Source organism: Quercus suber, unplaced genomic scaffold, assembly GCF_002906115.3.
Source record: "Quercus suber isolate HL8 unplaced genomic scaffold, Cork oak 2.0 scaffold_628, whole genome shotgun sequence".
NCBI lineage: Eukaryota > Viridiplantae > Streptophyta > Magnoliopsida > Fagales > Fagaceae > Quercus > Quercus suber.
In genome coordinates, this window is record NW_027070070.1 from 3,216 (window position 1) to 23,040 (window position 19,825).

The following is a 19,825-nucleotide window of genomic DNA, read 5'->3' on the forward strand; positions in this document are numbered from 1 at the left end:
GAATTTGAGCGTAATGCAAAGTTCATTTCTTTAGATTGGGAAACAAATTATGTGTGTATTCAAAGCTCTGCTCCTATGTATGTAAAGGAAAAGTACATTCAGCCACTGAAGAAGCAAAGAAGTAAAAACCTAGAAAGTGGATTGAGCGGGAATCCAAATTGAAAATGATAGAGTAATAATGGTGCTAAGGGTTGCATAGTACTTGGTTTGACAAATGAAGGAGGTAATTATAGGCGTGTGAGTGGAGCTAGTTGGCACTGCTTTGGAGGTGATTGCAATGACCAACCAGCTGGGAGAAAGATATGTAGGTTGGTAGTTTGATTGATTAAGATAATCGCATGGGTAGATCTTTGGTTTAAGAGCATTCATATAAGTTTGTATAAATATTTCTATCTATTTTTCCTAAGAACTCACTTTTCTTTATTTTACATACTCATTTATCAAAACATCTCACATCAAATTATCTAAATTACACTACATTTTATTAAAATACTATCTTTTTATCAATTTTTTTTTCAAAATCATATCTCTCTTTCTTTTCAAACAAGAACCACCACATCTCTTTGTCTCTCTCTCTCTTTCTCTCTCCGAAATCACTCTCTTCATCCTTTCCAAAAGCCTCTCTCTCCCCTCCACAACTAGTCTCTTCTTCCTTTCCAAATCCAAGGCGTTCTCTCTCTCTCTCTCTCTCTTCCTTCACAACAGTCTATTCTTCCTTTCCAAACCCAAGGCTCTCTCTTTCCTCCTCCACAAGGATCACAACCAATCTCCTCTTCCTTTCCAAACCCTAGAATCTCTCTCTCCTCCATAACCAACCCACCCATTGCATAAATCTCCACAAACCAGTCGACAATTCTAGGTTCTCCCATGCATTAACAAGCCTACATAATCACTATTCTCACTCTTGGTGGTCCAATTGGTGTCCTCCCTCGCCATCACAGATCAACCCATCCACAACTAGATCCACATAAACCCAAGCAACCTGATCCACCAATAGTCTTGATCAGTGACCTTAGGCAACGATTCCAAGTTCCCTCAACACACCGACAAGCACAAATCATCACAGTTCTCACTTGTGATGGTCAACAAGTGTATTAGCAATTTTGTAAATTTGCACACTTTTACAATCACCAATATGGGTATATTTTTGGTTAAAATGTGTAAATTTTACACTTTTTTCGATTATACACTCATTGATGTGAGTCTTTTAAAACTAGTGCTTGGTTCAACAAATGAAGGGGGTAAATATAGGTATGTGCAGTAGTAGCTCCAAAAATTGTTTTCAAGGTGGTCTTTCAGAAATTTAAATTATACAAAACCTAATGAAAAGAGAAGTTCATATATTGACCCAAAAAAATAAAATACATAAAGTTTTACCATTTCCTTTTACAAGTTTTCATATTTTGAAATCGTTGCATAATAGTCTCATTATCAATACTGCAAGCTACATTTCTTTCAAATTTTAGTTCAATAAAATTTTTCTTGAACTTTTTCTTTTTGTTTGAAAGGGCCAAATTTTAATTTTGTTGGGCCAAAAAAAATTTAGGGTGGTCACAATTTTTTTTAAGGGTAAACAAATCATAAATTTTTAAAAATTTAAATATAATTAGTATTTTTCTAATGTTAGGGTAGTCCTATGATCACCCTACCTTCAACATAGAGCCACCCATAGGCATGTGAGTGGAAATCTTTGGTTTAAAGCTTAAATCAACCTCGCACAATAGCCCCTATGTTTTCACTCTCCCAAGTTGGCAAGGGAAGTGGAAAATGAAGTTGTACTTGCCTAATTTTTAGTTCAATAAAATTTTTCTTGAACTTTTTCTTTTTGTTTGAAAGGGCCAAATTTTAATTTTGTTGGGCCAAAAAAAATTTAGGGTGGTCACAATTTTTTTTAAGGGTAAACAAATCATAAATTTTTAAAAATTTAAATATAATTAGTATTTTTCTAATGTTAGGGTAGTCCTATGATCACCCTACCTTCAACATAGAGCCACCCATAGGCATGTGAGTGGAAATCTTTGGTTTAAAGCTTAAATCAACCTCGCACAATAGCCCCTATGTTTTCACTCTCCCAAGTTGGCAAGGGAAGTGGAAAATGAAGTTGTACTTGCCTAAGTGGGATCCATAATAAGATTTTTTAATGCAAGACTTTGTTGTGAAAATAGATGTGTAACAGTGTAAGTAGCTTATGTTCTCTTTTTACCTTTTTCTGCAACTCTATTAGGTCCAATAGATTGGATGTTAGTAACCTATGACCAAAAAAAAAAAAGTGTTGTCTTGTTGAGTTTATGACGTATACTTATAAGCCCAAGATGAAGACCCAAGATTTGTTGAAGAAAAGCAAGATTCTAGAATCTTGACTCTTGGTCAATCAATTAAGATTTAATTTAAACTCCTCAATTCTTTCTTGATCGACTAAAAATTGCAGAATCAAAATTTGGCCTAATACGTATTTCATTAAGTCGATTGTAGATATGGGATTCATATCCCGTGCAATACCTCAAATCCTAGCCTTCCATTCAATCTAACGGTACTAAAACAACTTCACGTCATCAATCCGCATGACTTAGAAAATAAAATTTAAAAAATTCACTCTCATTCTTTTTTCTTTTTTTTTTGGTTCATATCTCTCTCTGCAACTCTTCACTCCTCAGCAAGGGAGTCAATCTCATACTGAAGGCTGTACCGGTTTGGCCAGTGGTACGATATATTTCAAATATTGGTCAATACCGATGTACCGTTTTGAGTTTATCACTATTTTTTATATTTATAAATAAATATATATGTGTGTGTGTGTGTGTGTGTGTGTGTGTGTGTGTGTGTATTATAATAAATATAAAAGTTTACCATAAAACATTTCCTCAATTCAGAACTAATTATTCATGGTTTTAGACTTTAGTATTAATTAAAAAAAAAACACACAATATAAAAAATAGAAAGCTTAAAAGTTATCATTGTATACTAAAAAAACAAATAATACTAATAAGTTAATGCAAGTAAGTTACCATTTTGCCCTAACAAAAATTCAAAAATTACAAAACTTAAAAAAAAAAAATTGTACCGGCCGGTATTGCCCAAAATTGGCTAGTATGGCTGATACATGGCCGGTATTTAAACCGATACGAAATGTTGATGTTTTGATACCGGTATACATACTGGTACGGCCGGTACCGGTACGATATTGAGTACCTTGCTCCTCAGTCCACTCCTTTGTTCTCTACTTCTCTCTAAATTTCAAAATTTTAAAAAAATCCCATTGTTGTTGCTGCCGCTACCACTCTTGCACCAAACCACCATCATCGCATGGACCAAGTCTCAAACCAGTCACCATTGCGCCACCCACCAGCCACTGTTGTGGTCTTTCTCTCCCCCAACGATCTATCAAGTTCTGCTACGCCTTCGCCTGCTCCATTGCCTAGCATCCCCAAACTGCACCGCTTGCACAATCACTTCCCAATAAGTTCTTTCTCTTTGACTTTTCATTAATATTGGGAACACGAAAAAAAATAAATTGATATTGCAATTTTTCTTTTATTTATTTTAGTTGGTTCTGAGATTAGAGATTGAAATCAGATGGTAGGTCTTTTGGCTGTGAGATTTATGGGTTCTTTTAATCTGGGTCTTGTTTTTTTATGAAGTTGTGATTTTTTTTTTTTTTTTAATTTCTTCATTTTCATGCTGTTGATTTGTACTAAGAGCCAAGAAATTGTTGATGGGTATATTGTTTTACCCTATTATGGTTAGGTTTTTTATTTATTTATTTTTGTTTAAGTTTCACTTGTTGGTTTTTCTATTTGATGGTGTGGGCTAGGATGGAAAAAATGAAGAATTTTAGTCCGTAGTTGATGTCACTGAGCCAAGTAATACCAATTAGAATTTTTTTTTTTTTTTTTTTTGATTTTCTACGTGTTGCTCTCATAGTTTCTTCAAGAGAAGATCGCTGTAATTTGAGTTTTTGGGTTCTTGGTTTTCCTTTGAAAACTTGTCTTCTGAGTTTTTCTTATTAATTTCATCCATTAATTTGTTAATAGTTCTATCATTTCTACTAATTCCTAATAACACCCAAATTCAATCTGATGAGGAAGGCTTCATATATGTGTAAGTGTCATACTTGGTCTTGATTTTGCTAAGGATGTGCTCATAGACAATGCTGTTTCTTCTATTATTCCTGTTCAACTACCTGATATTGTGAAGTTTGTGAAAATACCATTTGTTGGCAAATAGAATATTTTTCTATCTAATATTAGAATTTATCATGTTAATATTGCCTCCTTAGTTCTTCAGATGTTAATACTGCAGAGATATGCATTGTCTTAGTTGCTTCAGGTGCCACTACAAATTTGAGCATGAGTTGGCAGTATTCTTACATCACTTGGTTGGTTCAAGTTGCAACTACCCGATGGGGTACATCTGTTCAAATATACAGCAGCTAGGCTAACTTTTGCTCTAATTGCAGTAATTATACATAAATTATTGAATTATGGTAGATGTAGTTTTTCTTCTATTGGGTTGCCTTTGTCATGGTATTTGCTATATGTTTTTAGCCAAAGCTTTAAATAAGGGTTGTTTTGATTTCAAAAGGTTTGGGTTGTCAGTTGTGTGGGGCATTAGAACAGTGCTTATATATAGCAATTATGTTTCAAGTTCCAGTCAAATTGTTGGTCTATTTCACTTAAAACTAATGAATCATATAAGATTTTTGCAAGTAAATTGAGGATTGGTCTTCTAAGATGTTACTGTATTGATTGAAATTTGTTTTTCAATGTTGCAGGATGATAGAGCATAGAGATCCAACCAAGCTATATTGCTAGAAAAGGTTTTGAAGCATTCATTATGGATTGATATTTTGACGTTAGCAAGACTAATTTTCAGTTTTATTAAAGTTTTAGACTTGATATGAATGAACTTCTTTTTACTTTGAAACATGTATTGTGACAAAAAAGACTTGCTTGAGTATTATGTTGTCTTATCCAAGCTTGACACTTGAGTGTCCTCATTTATGTATACAAAAACCATTACAATGATGTATAGTACAAACCAAAGAGAATGTAATAAAATGCAATTCTTCTTTTCTTGATATTTCAATATCTATAATGATTTTTATGAGTTATCCTTTGAAATGTTACCAAGCCAATTAGCCAATTATGGTAGTTTTGATTTCTTTCATAAAAAGGATGATAAGAGACTTTTCTTGAAACTTTTTTTTCACCAAAATCAATAGATAGCAAATAATTGAGTAACCAATTTAGTGACAAATGCAATATTAAAACAAACACATAAAATAAATAAAAAAGTCTGTTCCAAAAGTGTACAAACTCCATTGAAATGTATACTTTGATTACAATGCCAAATAACAAGAGTTCTATTGAAATATAGACTTTGATTACAAGACCAATGTTTCCCCTAGTAGAATATATAATTTCCACACTAAGAAAAGAGGAAAAAAAAAAGTGTTTGCTTCAAGATCATATTCTTCATTGATCTCAAGTGGCTTGACTATGGTAGCCTGTTAGTGCCAGCCTTTACGTAACGATGCTGAGATTATTGAGCCACCAATTTAGAAAAAACAGGTTTAGCACTCAATTGCATCCAAGAAATCACCTGTATAGTGGATATCAAAAATAAGCAACCTTTAGTATTGTGACTCAGTGCAATAATTCTTTCAAATTCTGACTACATAGAAGATAATATTGAAAAGTTGAAATAATGCTAAGAAAAACAAGAATATTACTATTAAGATGATGAATAGACTTGGAGGGGGGAATTTATATCAAGAGTTAGCATAGCTAGCCAATGAATACACTGAACTTAGCAAAGAAACAACCAATTTTGCCTGTACATGAACTATCAAACCTACATTACAAGGTTTAAGTGCTATCAATTTCAAGTATTACTACAAATTGAGAGCACATTACCACAAAAATGTTGTAAACCAAAGCATATTATGAATATTTAATGACACACTAAAAGGCATCAGTCTTTAGTACCTATTGTTTACTACCATTATCAAATTGCATCTGTCTTTGGTACCTTTTGTTTACTACCAATGTCAAATTGCCCAGTATCACTACAACAAGAATCACGCCTATGGTCTTTAGCTCTTACTGTAGCTTTCCAACAAGCTACATCAAAACCAACCTAGATTACTACTAGCAAGATCACAACCAACAAGTACAAAAGGGAAGCATTCCACTAATGCTACATTACCTATGCACAGCAAAATCTACCTTTTCAACTTTGAGAGGTCTCCAATGGAGACTCTCCATCATCAAATCTAATGCCATCTAACTGCAAATGAACACATTAAAGTGCTATATAAATTTAGAACTTCACATTGATGCAAGTTTTGTAATAATGAATTATTCTAATCACCAGCAGATTTTGATATGCCTAATCTTCTTTGCAATACCCTACTAAAAAAAAATCAAGTGTCTAAATTTTCCATATATAACACCTATATGTCCAACTTAAGCTAAATAAAGGTACTCATAGTGTCTTTCAAGTTCAACCATGAAGAAGCATTAAAATTTTGTTCAAGTTCATAAATAAATAACCTAACCCATAATACCGAGCAAAACAATATACCCATAAAAAAATTGCTTGGCTCTTAGTACAAATCACCACCATGGGAATGAAAAAAAAAAAAAAATCACAACTTTACAAAAAAACAAGACCCAGATTAAAAGAACCCACAAATCCCACAGCCAAAAAACCCACCATCTAATTTCAATCCCTAAGCTCATAACTAGCTAAAAAAAAAATCGAAAAGATTGCAATGTCAAATTATAATTATTTTCTTTCATGTTCCCAATATATATGAAAAATCAAAGAGAAAACTTATTGAGAAGTGACAGTGCCGACGGTGCAATTTGAAGATGCTAGGCAGTGGAGCAAGCGAAGGCGTAGTAGGGGTTGATAGATTGTTGGGAGAGAGAAAGGCCGACACGGTGGCTTGTGGGTGGCGCAATGGTGACTGGTTCGAGACTTGGTTCGTGCAATTATGGTGGTTTGGCGCGATAGTGGTAGCGGCAACAGGGACTAAGGAATTTTTTGAAAATTTTGAAATTTAGAGAGAAGGAGAGAACAGAGGAGTGAAGAGTTGCAGAGAGATATGAACAAAAGAAAAAAAAAAAAAAAAGAATGAGAGTGAATTTTTAAATTTTGTTTTCTAAGTCACACGGATTGATGAGGTGGAGTTGTTTTAGAGCCATTAGATTGAATGGAAGGCTAGGATTTGAGGTATTGCACGGGATATGAATCCGTACATGTGGGTTTTTGTAACCCTAATAGAAAGCCTATATAAAGGCTTTATAATGCAAGACTTTTAGAGAGGTTGGAGAGACCAATACCCTAAACTTTTTAGACAAAAGATCTTAGCATCCATATTTGTACCTGGGAGTTTAGAAAGAAGTTGAAGGTTTTGGTCTTGTAGCGCAAGTACTCCATATGCGGAGCATTCATATGATAGAAGAGTTTAGGTTTTGAAATTGTAGAAGATTTCTACAGTAAGGTATTCATCTATTGGGGTTGTAAAGTCTAAAAACAAAAGTTTTGTACTAGATAATTTTCTCATTACTATAATGGATGGCTCATTTGGAGAAAGTTTTCCACATAGTGGTTCTTTCCCGAGATAGTTTTCCTTAAGTTTTCTATTTCGTCACCAAATCATTATCATTATCTCTCATTGTGATCGATCGTGTGATTGGTAACATCTACTTGATATGGCCTTAAATGTTTTAATGATTTACACATAAGTGAACCCATAACCTGTAATTTGGCATATTTGGACTAAATTCGCTGCATTATTAACAATCAGGGTCTAAAATTCCCTAACAAATATTATTTTTTTGGCTTTTCTCCCTCGTCGTGTACCTTTTTTTTAGAGCACCCCTCGTCGTGTACCTAAACCTATAGTAAACTTACTTCCAAATTAAGTTTGCGGTGGAAATGGACATATTCTATTTTCTTGATTTTTATATACATATACGCTAGTTGGCATCGTAAGCACATTTAGACTTGTGAATTATTATATTCTTATCAAATAGTCCTCCAAAGTCCAAACCCAATTTTGCGTCCCCACCAAATCCTCAAGCAGGGCAACACGTATAAACCAAAAAAAGTGGATTCAACTTGAACAGCACCCTCTGTATTATCCAATTGTTTAATTAGTCGTTGGTGGGGGGCAGTTAATTCAGTGAACATCATATTCATGCCGTTCGGTTCTTGCCTCCTTATTCGGTAGGGTCTTAAGTCGAGTGGATTTCATTTCACAAGTAAAATGTTTTCCGCGTATGATTCAAAAATTCTATTGCCGACACCAAAAGCTGAATTAACCATTTAATTTTGGAGCAAAACGACAAGGGCATTTGATTTAATAAAGGCCACTAATTGATGATACTTAGCAACTAAGAAAATTGAGGTTCTCCGTTTTCTATTATGAAGCCGCCCTCATATCTCCTAACATGAGCCTTTCTATTTATTTATTTTTTGTTGTTGAGAAGAATGAGATTTTCCAATTGATAACGATTTTAAAACATGTTACATAAATATACGATTCTATTTATTAAAATAACATAGTTTATGCGGTCAGGTTTAGACTTGAACACTTCAGGCAGTATTTGGTCAAATATTTACTTCTTAATCATAGACCTCATCAAATTCTAATCAGCTGGCTCTTTTAGATCAAACTGAAGAATAATTAAAATTTTATTATATTATGAAAAACCCTAGCCACAAGATTATATATTGAAATAATTTTTCTTAACGTGCATGTAATGAGACTATGACTATATGGGAGTCATGCCTTACGTCATGTATTAGGTTAAACTCATGGAACTAGTACGAGGATACTTCCGTAGCATTTCATCTCTCTCTTTTTCTTTTTCTTTTTCTTTTTTAATTAAATAGACTTGAATTAGGTTCCTATACATGTGACTTTAATTAGTTGGGCCAAAATGGAGATATATCTCTTTCGCTGAAACTTTTCAGTAAAATGTCATCTGTTTGAAATTATTTAAAGATATGCCCTTGTTTTAAATTCGATTTTCTAAAAATCGAGTTTCAATGAAAAACTTGATTTGGCGAAAATTGAGTTATAATCAATCAAACTTTAAAAAAAGAAAAAAAAAGAAAAAAAAAAAGAAAAAGCATGGAACTCAAGTTCCATGCTAGTTTTTTCAAGAAACTTGATTTTTGCCAAATCGAGTTTTTCATTGAAAATCGATTTTTTTAAAATCGAGTTTCAAAACAGAGGTATATCCTTAAATAGTTTCAGACATGGAGCATTTTGCTGGAAAGTTTCGACGAAAGGGGTATTTTGCAATTTTGGCCTAATTAGTCATTATTAGTTATTAGAATGGTTTCTCACTGACAACGATATAATACATCTGCCAAATCTTTTTATAAGATATTGTATGTTAGATTTGGGATTCTTTCATTACTTGTGAAAAAAAATACCCGAGAAAATCATGCATTGTTTTCATATTGAAGATGGAGTTCTAAAATTAAAATTGAAAACGGAAACAACAATTGAAGCATTTCTTCTTTCTGATTACATCTCACCAATCTTGTTTACTTCAAATACAGTTTGAGTTAGAACATAGAATTTGGAAGGCTAAAACAATTATGCTGAGGAAGAGAAAAATACGTTTGTCTTTCCCAAGTTTATGATATATTTTCTGGCATTTGACAGTGGCCACTTCAGAGAGATTGTAAATTGAAATTTTCCCTCCCCAAGTACTAATTTGTACATTAAGTATATATGTTACATCGATCAGTTCCTTAATGCGTCATTCCAGCTGGGTATTGGGCCCTTTGAAATATAAATCTTGATTCCAACATTTGAGAAAGGGCACTATCCTATTCTGGTTCATTATTGGCTTTCAATATAAAATAAATATAATTAGGAGATTTGAATCTTAGATATCTCTAGCGAGAATATCTCCATGATTTTAAAAATTAGTTCGGTCATCGGTCAAAGATTACAAGAGGCCATTGGCCATTTTTAGTTTTTAATCATTATTTGTTTCAATATAGTTTGAATTATTTATTTATTTATTAACTAATTCGATAGTTATAATGGAGAATGAAATATTTGATATTGGGCCCTTTGAAATATAAATCTTGATTCCAACATTTGAGAAAGGGCACTATCCTATTCTGGTTCATTATTGGCTTTCAATATAAAATAAATATAATTAGGAGATTTGAATCTTAGATATCTCTAGCGAGAATATCTCCATGATTTTAAAAATTAGTTCGGTCATCGGTCAAAGATTACAAGAGGCCATTGGCCATTTTTAGTTTTTAATCATTATTTGTTTCAATATAGTTTGAATTATTTATTTATTTATTAACTAATTCGATAGTTATAATGGAGAATGAAATATTTGAGTGTAGGGACAAAGCATGGTGTATAATTGATTCTCAGATTTATTGCTTGGACCATGTAGCAGTTGGGGTACAGATAGTTTGAGGAGCGGGAGTTTTGAACGCACAATTTGCAAGCTTATAAACTGCTTGGTCTAATGTGGTTTATTATATTTGTCTGTAAAAACTAATTAAAGAGTTGCCTGTGTTTACCGTTGCTATGTCAAGTCAGAAGAGGCTACCAATTCTTATGATTTTTTTAGTGAGAAGAAGGCTAAAATTTCATTAAAGAAAAGTCATATCCACTTGGATTATAGAATTGAGATGTGAAGGAACACCTTTCATTCGTACCAAAAGACTTATTGCATGAGTAGCAGAATTTTTTTTACGGTGAGTATGTGAAAAACTAATATGCCAAAAAAACATTAAGGCTCAAGTTGAGTTTGTAAATCATTATATATATATATATATATAAAGGGAAATGCTAACGAGTGCCTTTAGGGCACTCATTAATAATTCATTTAAAGAAAGTTTTTATGGGAAATAAAAAAAAAGTAATTAATATTTTGACAGCTTTTTCATTTCCCATAAAAATGGTATCAAAACTTTCCTAAAATTGATTATTAATGAGTACCCTAAGGTCACTCGTTAGCATGACTCATATATAAATACTGGAATACCGAATGCGATTGACAACAATACCATAAATACTACGGGTCATGGTTTCTACTTTCTAGTAATACTGTAATACCATGGCCACCGTGATTTTATGATGGTATATAATATTGTGTTTTCAGGTTAGTATTTAATATGTTATAATAAATATTAATTTACTTTATCTATTTTAACACCACTTTATAATACATCATGCAACAGATCTTTTATTTTAATATTAAATATATTAAAATAATATATTCAACCAATTAAAATATTCCTTTTACTCCACAACCCATGAACCCAATAAAAAATTATTTCACAATTAAATTCTACTCATAACCACTAGCCACCATGACCAAAACCTGAACCCACCAAATTTGCAACAAAAATCATCTAAAAAACCAACAAAAATCACACACAAAAAAACCACCAGGAGGAAATCAAATAAACCCACCACCACCACCGAAAAAAAAAAATAAAACACACACACACAAAGTACCATCACCACATGAAACTCACCACTAGCCAACCCACCAACCAGCATCCAAAATCAACCCAAGACCCATATTGTAAACCCACCAAAATTTCATCAAAATCAACCCATGACCTAGACAACTCAAACTACCAATGGGTGAGGCGGCGAGAAGGCAAGATAGTAAGGCGGCATGGAGATATTGATGGGAGGCGGAGTTCGGTGGCTTGGAAATAAGTAAAAATAGCCTCATGTTTGTCTTTTTTTTCTTTTTGTGTTAAGACTCAGGGAATCTTTTTTATTTCATTTATATTCTATACTAGAATGATTGAAATACCCCTCCTCTAGTTGAGATGAGAATTGAAAGTAACACAATAATCAAGGAGAAAAAAGTGTTTAATAACCCAATAGTTAAGGGTAGAATTGTAAGAAGCTGTTTGGATGGGCAATTTTCATGACTCAATTCTCAGTTTTCATAACTCAATTCTCAAAAATAGTGGGACCCATAGTAAAATACTCGTTTGCCTGCACCAATACTCTATTTCCATAACTCTGTTTCCAATACTCAATTCTCTACTTTTTGAGTTATGAGTTATGGAAACTGAAAACAACTTTTGGCTGTTTTCAGTTTCCAATTCTCATAACTCAATGACATTTTTGTAATTAAACATACAAAGGGGACCCACTATCATAACTTCAGCCACCTTTTCAACTTTTTTTTTCCCTTTTGTCCTGAGTTCAGTCTTCTCCACTCCTCTAGGTTTCCTCTTTTTTTTTTTTTTTCTCCTTTCTTCTTCAGTGGGTTCGATCTTCTATCTGAACTTTTTTTTTTTTCCTTTCCTCCTGTGTTTGGTCTTCTCCACTCCTCTGGGTTTCCTTTTTTTCTTTTTTTTCTTTTTTTTTTTTCCTTTCTTCTTCAGTGGGTTCGGTCTTCTATCTGAACTTTTTTTTTCTTTCTTCTTTCATTGGGTTCGGTTTGGTCTTCTCCTGGGTTTTTTTTTTTTTTTTTTTTTAGTGAGTTCAGGTTTCTGGTACTGAAAAAAAAAAAAAAAAAAAAAAAAAAAAAAAAAAAAAAAAAAAAAAAAGCTGCACCACTGACAGTTATGGGACCCACAATAGTGTGAAAAATATTGAGTGATGGAAAGTGAGTGATGGTACCAAACGGGTGTAAAAATTAAGTGATGAGTGATGAGTTATGAGTGATGAGTAATGGAAATTGAGTGACAAAAAAAGGTGGCCAAACAGCCTCTAAATAACCTAACATTTTCGGAGCATGCCATTTTGTTTGTATCAACGAAAAGTGAAAAATCTTTTTCCAAAATATTCATATGTGAATATTGTTTTTTTATTTAGCAAATATGTGAACACTGTTTTTAATGGGGCCAAGACGAGCAATAACATTATTTTGTTGGCTTATACAATTTTTACTTGAATATGTCATTTCCACACCTGTAAAACAAACCATTATGCACCATTACGCACCATTACACTACTGTAATCCGACTATCCTTCACCATTGACCAAATACACAGATCACCACCTTATTAGTTGATCACCCATCACCAAAATACCGAGTCATAACCATGCACAAAACCAAATTAACAAAACCTTGAATCCAACCAAATTCCAACACCCTTCCCCTAACTTCAAAACCAAGAGCAAATAATAATACAAATGTGATGCGCCATATTGATTTCAAATCAGTTGAGTGTTTGTTGTAAGGGGTGTGTTTTGAGTTCCACATTGAACACATACTGAGTTGATCTAGGTTTATATAACTACAATGAGCCTCAATTGTAACTAATCTAATCTTTTGGCTATAGCGTAGATATGATTGGTGTTTTTCTTGGGTGGTCACAAATGGCATCATAGCTAACTTGATAACCCTACGTGGGTTTAGAGACATTGCTTTATAACGTGGGCACTAACAAGGATATCAGAGATTTAAGTGGAAGAGATTATGATGCCCGAAATTAATATTAAATTAGTTAAAGTGTCTATTGTGTGAATGTGTTTGTTTTAAGTCCTACATATGGCATGTATTGTATTGATATGTGTTTTATAAACAATTATAAGCATCCAACCCATCAATCTAGGGCATCACAATTTTTGAAGAGAAAGAGATAATTAATTTGAAATAAAATAAAATAGACAAGTTGTTTTTATTTACAAAAATGCTACCAAGAACAAAAAATGAAGAGAAGAAAACTCTTTTGGGATTTTTATTTCTATTTTTTATTTTTATTTTGTCTATTTTGCACAATCTTTGAAGAAAGAAGAATAGAAAACATAAAGTGATAATACTGTTTTTTGAGATTATTGTACCAAAAAAGGCGTATAATTAGTTTGACTAAGTACTCTTTTTGTTTTTATGTTATTGATTTATAAATCGGTGATTTGAAAAAGTAGCGTTTGAATTTATAAAAAGTTTGGCTGGCCGCACGTATATTCTCGTCGGTTAAAGCGCCATTTGTAATGAAATGCATGTGCCCATAAATCATAATAATACGTTAATAATACCCACCAACTCAAACTCAGAGATACGCTACTGCCGATGATACTGATTCCCCTAATCACCTCAACTTATTTTATTTTCCTTAATTATTGTTGGACAAGTCTATTTTACACATTCTTGTGAAATCATGTTTTTTAAAATATAATTATAATTATAATTATAAAATAATAAAATTTTGAAAAAAAAAACATGATTTTATAATTTTAACCAAAATCACGATTTCATCTCTTGTATCGATTTGGAAACAATTTATTTAATTTTTTTGCTGAAAACATTTTGCTAAAAATGTGAAGTATATGAAAAAAATTAAAATTTGAAAAAGTTTTATGTAAAAGTTAAAAATTAATACTAAAAGTTGATCCAATTACATTATATCCTATGTATACTGTATGTAACCATATCACCGTTTAATAGCTTCACTGCACTGTACACACCGCCTTTTTTTTTTTTTTTTTAACAGAAAACCCTAAATTATCCAATTATAACTGAAAGCAAGATTTCAGTTGTAACTATCACCACTTAGAGGCCGTTTGGACTCAGCGTTTTGCTGAGTCCACGTTTCACGTTTTGCTCTTTTTTTTTTTTCTTTTTTTTTTTTCCGGAAAAGTGAACAGTAAAATCACATGATTTTACTGTTTAGGGGACAAAAACACTGTTCATGCACTGTTTTGGCACTGTTCAAGCACTAAAAAAAATATTAAAAATGGGTCCTACGGTACTATTTACACATTTAAAAATTATTTTGCTACAGTATTTTCAGTTTTCAGTTTTCAGTTTTCAGTTTCAGCAACAATAAGTTCAATCCAAACACACCCTTAATAGCTCCACTGCACGCCACCAAAATCTTTTATTTATATATTTATTTTTAGAGGGAAAACCTAAATTATCCAATTTGGTGGACTGTTCTGTTCCCATGCAAAACACGCCCCCAGGTGGAACCCAAATAATAAAGCAAATAAGAATATAAAAATATAAAATTGTCCAGCTGCTGGTGCTGGCCCCACTGTTCCAATTCCGTGTATACACTCCCAGTCCCACCCAATCGACCTTTCACGGGATAAAATAGCTAACTAATTTTTTTTCTCTAACTATTTAGTTAGTAGTTACAGTTTTCAAACTATATTTTTTAGTAGCATCTCGAGTTTCTTAGACTCGATTTTGGCCTTTAAATCGACTCTTAAAGACTCGATTTTATGGCCTAATCATATCCAATGTGGCATATTTTTCCACGTGGCGACCACATGAAAATCGAGTTTCTAACACTCGATTTTCAACCCTTATAAATTTCGCCCTGTAAAAGAGAAACCAGAACAAAGAACAACACAGAGAAAAAAAAAAAACGAGAAGAACAAAGAGGAACAGAGAAAAAAAAAACGAGAAGAACAAAGAGGAACCAGAGAACAACACAGAGAAAAAAAAACGAGAAGAACAAAGAGGAACCAGAACAGAGAACAACCCAGAGAAAAAAAAAAAAAACCAGAAGGAGAAGATCCAGATCGGGCCACCTCGCGCGACCCAGAGGCCCAGGCTGTGCGCGACCCAGGCACTGCGCGCCAGCCCAGGCCGCGCGCCAGCCGGGTCGCGCGCACCGCCCAGGCCGCGCGCCAGCCCAGGCCGAGCGCCAGCCCCGGCCGCGCTTGGCTGGTGAGCTCTTTCTCTCCCTTTGAGCTCTTTCTCTCCCTCTGATCTGAGTTTAGACTGAGATTGATTTGTTTGGGATTTTTGAAATTTGTTTTTGGGTAGCACAGGGACTTAGAACTTTTTAATTTTTTTTTTTTGTTAGAAATCGAGTGTTAGAAACTCGATTTCCATGTGATCCCACGTGAAAAAATATGTCACATTGGATATGATTAGGCCATGAAAATCGAGTTTTTAAGAGTCAATTTAAAGGCCAAAATCGAGTTTAAAAGACTCGAGATGCTACTAAAAAATATAGTTTGAAAACTGAAACTATTAACTAGATAGTTAGAGAAAAAAAATTAGTTAGCTATTTTCTCCTTTTCACTTTCAGTGAAATACTGAAAACCAAAGCTTTTTTCGGCCAAAATGGCATAATAGTATTGTTTGTCAAAATATATATTAATTTATTAATGTTTTCAAAATATATAAAGATTTATCACTTTTTGAATACTCGAATTTAGGAAACTTAAGTTTATTATGGTACTTGAGTTTATAAAACTCAAGTACCATTAAAAAATTTTTATCAAAATTTTTGAGCAAATTTGAAAGTTATTTTTTCAAAGAACTCGAGTTTATGAAATTCAAGTTACATGGCAAACTCGAGTTTTTGACAAATAAACTGTTATCGTTATTATTAATTTTAGATTTTGGACTCTAAACAAATGTTTGGATTTGGTACCAAATATATATATATATATATATATATATATATTTACCAGCTTTACCTAAACAATAGAANTGAGCAAATTTGAAAGTTATTTTTTCAAAGAACTCGAGTTTATGAAATTCAAGTTACATGGCAAACTCGAGTTTTGACAAATAAACTGTTATCGTTATTATTAATTTTAGATTTTGGACTCTAAACAAATGTTTGGATTTGGTACCAATATATATATATATATATATATATATATATATTACCAGCTTTAACCGTAAACAATTGATGCAATTGCCTAAAGCCCCAAGTAGAAAAAATGCCCCAAATTTTAATTTAATTAAGTCAAAATATTACCCAATAAATAAAAGAATTTTTATCAAATGAAAAAAAAAAAAAAACTACGTTCACAATATTTTTACAACAAATCCTAAGTACTATGCTATTATCGATAACCAAAAATAGTAATAATAATAATAATAAAATTCAGTGGTGGGTTCAATTAAAACCAGTACAACGTAACAGTTAGGATTTGTTGTGAAAAATATTATGAATATAGCACTTCTTAAAAAAAAAAAAAAGCAATACACAAAAAAAAAAAAAAATTCACAACATTTTTCAAATAATTGAGTTGACAAACATTTGCTACTTCTCACCTAAGTCCCCACTAACATTATTCTTTTACTTACCACTATCAATTTACCCCTATCAACAGATGTGAAAAGTTTTGCCAATTTTTTGTATCTATAGATTTTCTATAAAAAAATTTCTATGTTGTTCATGTTAATTCGTAATAATTTTACATTTAAAACAAGATAATAGAGCTTAAGTAATATTTAATTTTTTAAAGTCATATTTAAATATATAAAAGGCCTCAATTTTATTTTCACGTTAGACTCAAATTCATCAACCCGTCCCTATCTATATATATAAAACTTATTTAATACCGTTTTATTTTATAGTCAATATAGGAGTTTTCCTCTAGGAATATGACCAAATATGATTGTCCAGTCCCACTTTCACTCATTGTTTAGTTTTAAAACTAAATATATTAAGAAAACAAATTATGCCAAATACAAGTTATAGCCTAGTTGTTTCATGGTTTTTATAAATTATTTTTTTATTTGGTTATAAAAAAATAGTTTTGCGTTCAAATTTTATAAAATAAAAAATATTTTTAAAAATATTTTAAAATAATAATTTTGATGATTATTTATAAAAATTCAAAATATATATACACCGCATAAACTTATCATTATTGTTGTAGGGTTAGGATTTGTGGTCCAAGCCCAAGACAATAAATTTGTAGAGTGTGGATTTATAAAGTTAGGTTAACTATGGAGCTTACAACAATCGATCACAACATACAAGTATAACACAGCATAAAAGTTACACGTAAAGACCAAGTAAGTTCAAGTTCGAAGAGACTTATGATAAATTGAATACAGGTTACAATTCTTAGGGTTATAGTCAAACTCTCTCTCTCTTTTTTCCTCTCCTTTCTATTAGGAGCCCTTCTTCTTTATATAGCATCCTTCCCCATCATCCCCATCGTCACTTTTCTTCATCAGCTCCCTACTTGAGTGCATGTCATGTATGTATCTCCCTCAGCTTTTGTGAATAGCGCGTAGCTGAAGTTGTACTGTTCAGGGGTCTTCTCCACATAAATGCGGCCAAAAAAGTTGCTGCAGTGCATTTAATACGGTGGTGGCAGACTTTTTCTTTAGAATATTTCTCCATTCTTATTATCTCCAGGCGTGTCCAAAACTTATCTAGACTGTTGAAGTCACTAGTAAGCTCATTTGACTCCTCCAGATATTTATATGACCCAGAATCTTTACATCCGAGAATAATGAATCTATTCGGAACACTGATGCTCTCTTCGGACAGATTCTTCGTCCCCATGTATTCTTCTTTCACGCGAATATTCCTCGACATTTTAGCCTCTTCGGACATAAATAACCTTCATATTGGGCTTTAGGCCCACTGCGTATGCTTGGGCTTTCCCCCCCACAATTGTAATTTTGTAAAGAGTTTTTAACAGAAAAATGTTAAAATTATTATAAATTTATTATAAAAAAAAAGAAAAAAAAGTAATATTAATACCACATTAATCTATACTATATATAAGAGGATTCCCTATTTCAAATGAATTTTTATGTGGTTCAAAAATATCCTCATTAATTAAGGGTAACTTCATTTAAAAATAAAGTCATAAATGTCAAATAAAAAATTTCTTTTTGAATTCAAAAAGAGAATTTCTAAAATTTAGGATTTTTTTTCCCTTCACATTTAAAAAAGAAATTACAATTACTGCTTATTTCTAAAGTTTATCATTTTTATTTGTTTGAAAAATAAAAATATATATATTTCTAAATTATAATCAATACAAATTATTAATTTTTACCCAAAAAAATAGAAGAGCCTTTTACACGCGTGCTCAAGGCTAGTAATATAATAATAAGTTGATTTCTTTATTACAACTTTGTTTTGTATTTAAAAACAGAACCATAACTTTATATAAAAAAAATAGTAATAAAAGTTTTAAGGAAAAAAAATTTGTCCTTTTTAAAAAAAAAATTTATTTTGGAAAAAAAAAAAATAGGGCTGTCCAAGCAACCTAGTCACCCAACCCATCTAACCGAACTTGATCCATTCATTGCACAATCCGAATGACTCTAGTGAACGATGGAAGGTTTCAAGCTTTCAACAGATTCCAACAGGTCAAGTGGTGGGTTTTCTCTTCCAAAACTTGAGTCACTTAACTCAATGGACAAACACTTGAAAGAAAGGTCATTTCAACCTAGATCAGGCGATGATCTAGCTCTTCTTTGCTCAGATCCAACAACATTTGGCTCATCTCTGCTCATATCCGACGATATTTGGCTCTGGCCTCCTCTCAGATCCGGCAACATTTTGCTCTCCTTTGCTCAAATCTGACGAAGATCTATAAATCGCTGCCCACCACTACTCCTTCATTGGTTTCGACCAAATCCAATTGTCATTCGCTGAAGTCCAATCCGACTTGAAACGTGGTGATTGGTGGTCAGCAATGAGTCTCTCCTTTTACTAAGGCCAACCCATGGGCAGCCCTAATTAAAGATGTGATTTTTTTTTTTTAAATTGCTGTGTCCAAAATATTTTTATAACAAATCTTAAGTGACTGATTATCACTAGTACTAATTTTTTTTTATTACTAAATATTTTTAACACACACACACGAGGAGAGGGGAGAAGGTTTTAAAGAAACTTACAGTGGTATATATCCAAAAGGGCTTAACTCTTGAATATACAGCACAGACTTTAAACCTTTTTAACTTACACTCATTTTCTAATGTGAGATTAACTCATTATTTTTTCTTTTGAAAATACTAAATATTTTTAACACACACACACAGGAAGAGGGAAAAAGATTTAAATTTTTTTTTACAATGACGTATATCTAAAAAGGTCTAACCAAAAAGTTACTAGAACTAAT